Source organism: Sapajus apella, unplaced genomic scaffold (genome assembly GCF_009761245.1).
Source record: "Sapajus apella isolate SASKATOON/1434 unplaced genomic scaffold, GSC_monkey_1.0 scaffold3342, whole genome shotgun sequence".
Taxonomy (NCBI): domain Eukaryota; kingdom Metazoa; phylum Chordata; class Mammalia; order Primates; family Cebidae; genus Sapajus; species Sapajus apella.
In genome coordinates this window covers 1-4,362 of record NW_022440268.1, presented here as the reverse complement: position 1 = coordinate 4,362, position 4,362 = coordinate 1, and the positions used below count along the sequence as shown (strand labels likewise).

The following is a 4,362-nucleotide window of genomic DNA, read 5'->3' as shown; positions in this document are numbered from 1 at the left end:
GTATTCAAGTGTTGGCAGCAGGGAGAGACGGGAAGGACTGGAAGCATGCCTGGGCCCGGCCAGGGCAGCTATGGCGGCATCTGCGCAGTCGGGGGCTTCTGAAGCTTTTCCTGTATCCACATGGATGCCGCCTGCAGCCAGTGTGTAACAGGACTAAAAGACGTTCTGGCCGGGCACGGTGGCTCAAACCTGTAATCCCAGCACTTTGGGAGGCCGAGGCGGGTGGATCACAAGGTCAAGAGATTGAGACCATCCTGGCCAACACGGTGAAACCCCGTCTCTACTAAAAATACAAAAATTAGCTGGGCATGGTGGCGCACGCCTATTAGTCCCAGCTACTTGGGAGGCTGAGGCAGGAGAATTGTTTGAATCCGGGAGGCAGAGGTTGCAGTGAGCTGAGATTGTGCCACTGCAGCACTCCAGCCTGGCAGCTGGCAACAGGGAGTCTCTGTCTCCAAAAAAAAAAAAAAAAAAAAATCCTCCCAGTCCACAGCTGCTCAGTACCATTGCTATCCCTGGACTCAGGGAAGAAACAGAAACTCCCATCAATGTATTTGAAACATGATCTTAAGATTTTAAGTGCAATTACAAGCAAGATTGGTATTGAAATTGGTAAGGTAGGGCATGGGCAGAACAATCAGCCTCACCCCTGACTGATCTCCAGGTTCCTTTTCCATCCTGAACATTGAAAGAACAGGCATCGATGTACTAGCCACTTCAATTCATATCCAAACTATGATTATCTTCCTAACTCAGGTAACCAAGCTACCTAAGCTCTGCCTGCCGGCTTGCTTATGGCCCGTTTCAGGCAATAGGAAATGGAAACTGACCACATACCTCAGGTGGTCAAATGTTTGCCAAGGCTGGCAGAGTTCGTCCATTAAAAGTTCTCTATGAAACATGTCAGACTGGGGGACGGGGGACTCTTCTAATTAATTTTTTTCTTTTAAATATTGTGCACAAACTTATATTAACATAGAAAGCACACATATCTTATAAATCACAGAGATGTTTTTTAAAGTAGCACGCCAATTTATCAGCTCATTTTACACGTTTAGGCAACAGAATGTGTAAATCCACAGCAACACAGAGGACACACTACCTAGAAAAGAAACAAATGATGTTGCAAAAAATATTTAGTCCCTTTAACACACATATTCAAACTTCATTAATGCAAAAAGGTAGTGGTTATTAAATGAGAGGATCAGCATGTCTGACTGAGACTCAGTCTCCGAGTACAACACACAGCGTTCACTCAGAGTTGTTTTGTTTTAAAGCAGTGGTAGATGTTTCTCTTTAAATGTGCATTTTTTAGAAACTGGCTAAACCTTCAAAAAAGAAGTTTAACAGCTCATGGTTAATAGATGTAGTAGCAGCAACTAAGGCCCAGCAAGTTTTGGTGGCCTCACCCAGCACACAAGCCAGAGACTTCCAAAATGGGGTGGTGCACACGTGGCTGTGGCCCTCAGCTGCTGGCCCTTCACAGGGCACGGCAAGCTACACGGAACTGGGGTCAACAGCATTCGCAGCATCACGAGGGAGGATTTCAGCAAGAAGCATTTGCGTCAAGGACACAGGACCTGCCGGCCTGAGGCTGGAGACACTCTTGGGGCTGAAGCCATATTGATCGTGCCTCATCACTCAGCCTGGATGAATCTCTTGCTCTCAAAGACACTACAGAGTTTTTCCTTAAAGATTAGTGTGAGCTGAGGTCCAGTCACAGCTGATCATTGGACTCACTGATGCAAGGATGTGTGAGGGTGTGTCTGAACAGGGACTTTTAAATTGGGATCACCGATAATGCAGCTCTATAAAAGGGCAGCACAAAGTGCGCTTTCTCCACCACTCTCCAGCGGCAGAGGGACTGGGGCTCCACACAGCACGCAGCAAGACGAGAGAATGAGACGCTGCCACGAGGTGTCAGGCGGCCAGCTGCACCCGACACCTGCGTAGCACGAACACTGTAAAGCTTTCAGTTGGTAAGGCCACAATTTTTCAGCTCTCATCTTTGAACCCTGTTAAAGATTTCACCTTTTTAAAAGGCGTAGCTCACTAAAACACAGCTTAGCTTAAAAAGAAAAAAAGACTTCAGGGCAAGAGGATCCCATTATCTTTATGAAAACACTGTGCAGAAAAGTCCACAGCCACCACCCTAGCGTGAAGCTGGCTCACTAGGCAGCCAGCTTCCTACTCTGTGAGGCTCTGCCGCCTCAGCCAGCCCAGGCGGGAAGACTTCATGAATGCTCTGGGATGGACACCAAGCTACTAGAAGCGAAAATGCTTTTCCAAGTGTCCTTGTATGTTGGTAGCAGAATGGGGAGGGGTCTAATTCCTAATCACATTAACCACTTAGGCTAAATGGCCTGGTCCAATCAATGAGACACCTAGTGAAACTGATCACAGTCTGACACACACACTGACAATCATAGGGAATCACTGGAAAACGGATCTATCACACCATGGTCCTTAAATATTCCAGTCTATTGCCGCAGGAGGATGACTGCCAGCCCCTGCTCTGGGGGGAGTCAGGCTGGTGAGCAGAGCAGCTGCTGGGGAGGTGACCAAGAACGTGGCCTGGACGCTCCGGGGGCTCACTAAGAGACCCCACCCAGAGTCAGCACATCAAAGCAAATGTTGCAAACTCGCACAGGCTTGTTCAGATCAAACTTGATGATAGGAATCTCCTTGGTCGAGCATTTATGGCAAAGAAGACGTCCGCAGTGACGACTGTGGAAGCAAAGAAGGCAAGTATGAGGGGAGCACTGAAGACACACTGCCTCCCGGCGTGTGAGGGCACCCCCAGCAGGGGCGCTGAGGCAACACCGCCAGCCAAGTCACAGCAATTCATGGAGAATTTTTAGTCCATGAAAACAAAACTCTAGTCAGTCATCATGTTAAAGCGATACTGAAGAAGGCTTTTTTTTCTTGAGAATCAAGAGCAGCTCAGGCTAAGCACAACGTTCACAACTGCCATCCCAGCACTTTGGGAGGTGGAGGCAGGTGAATCACTTGAGGTCAAGAATTTGAGACCAGCCTGGCCAATATGGTGAAACCCCATCTCTACTAAAAATACAAAAATTAGCTGGGCGTGGTGGTGCACACCTGAATTCCAGCTACTTTGGGAGGCTGAGGAAGGAGAATCGCTTGAACCCAGGAGGTAGAAACTGCAGCAAGCCAAGCTCATGCCACTGTACTCCAGCCCGGGTGACAGCAAGACTATCAAAACCAACAAAGAGAGCAGCGCAGCACTTTTTCTTCTTGAGAAGTCTCGCCTGTCACCCAGGCTGCAGTCAGTGGTGCGACCTCAACTCACTGCAACCTCCTGCCTCAGCCTCCCAAGTAGCTGGGATTACAAGTGCCTGCCACGACCCCCAGCTAATTTTTGTATTTTTAGTAGAGATGGGGTTTCGCCACATTGGCCAGGCTGGTCTCAAACTCTTGACCCAGATTGTGGCTCACGGCAGGTACTGTAGATCAAGTGATTCACCCGCCTCCACCTCCCAAAGTGCTGGGATTACGGGTGTGAGCCATGGTGCCTGGCCTATCTATCTCAATTTAATGGGAACAGCTCCTCAGTGTCGCAAGCAGCCCATACAGAGGCACACCATGACGGCAGTAACTCATCTCAGCTTTGCTGCAGGCTGGAAGCCAGGGAGGATGGCACAGGCCTAACGGGCCGCCTGGGAACTGTGCACTTCAGCTTCCACAGGACAGCACCAGTCTGCAGGTCCCTCCCTTCCCTCCATCTCTTCCTCAGTCAGATCCTCGGGTGTGCCCATCTCATTACTCCATTTGATACAGTTTTGCCCATGAGTGTGCAGGACCCGGGCAGGTTCATGGCTTAGCCTGGAGAAAGGCAGAGGCAGTGACGTCGGCGGAAGTCCCCCCACTTGTCTGACAGTGACGCTGGGGTCTTACCAGTGGTGTTTGCGAGTCGTGACTCCAAACTTGGCAGTGCACTCGTAGCAGAAGGAGCCGTCACACCACGGAGGCTCCTTGGACAGCATATCTGTAACACATGGGAGAGGACTAGTCCCATCAAACAGCGACTGCCAGGCAAGTCTCAGGGCTCAAAGGGAGCAGGGAAACACCAGCAAGTGAAGCCACACACTGCCACGTGACACAGGCCAAGGGGCACAAAGGTTCTAAGTGGTTCAGGGACAGCTTCCCAGAGGAGACGAGAATCAGCACTTGCCAGGGAGAATGGGGGAGAAGGAAACAGGCCAATGAAGTGAATCCATGTGGCGTCTGCGTAGGGAAGGCAGCGTGACATCTGAGGGTAGGTGGCATGGTGTCTGTGGGGGGGAGGTGGCGTGACGTCTGTGGGGGAGGTGGCGTGACGTCTGTGGGGGAGGTGGCGTG

At 50.4% G+C, this 4,362-nt stretch overlaps 1 long non-coding RNA gene across 1 annotated transcript; it reads right to left on the bottom strand.

Annotated features, from left to right (window-relative positions):
- Nucleotides 1–952: 952 nt before the first annotated feature.
- On the bottom strand, nt 953–4,269 carry LOC116547495. The gene is made up of 2 exons (XR_004267071.1): nt 3,919–4,269; nt 953–2,727 (listed from the first exon to the last, which is right to left on the bottom strand). It is a non-coding gene; the product is annotated as an uncharacterized LOC116547495 (long non-coding RNA).
- Between the last annotated feature and the right edge of the window lie 93 nt (nt 4,270–4,362).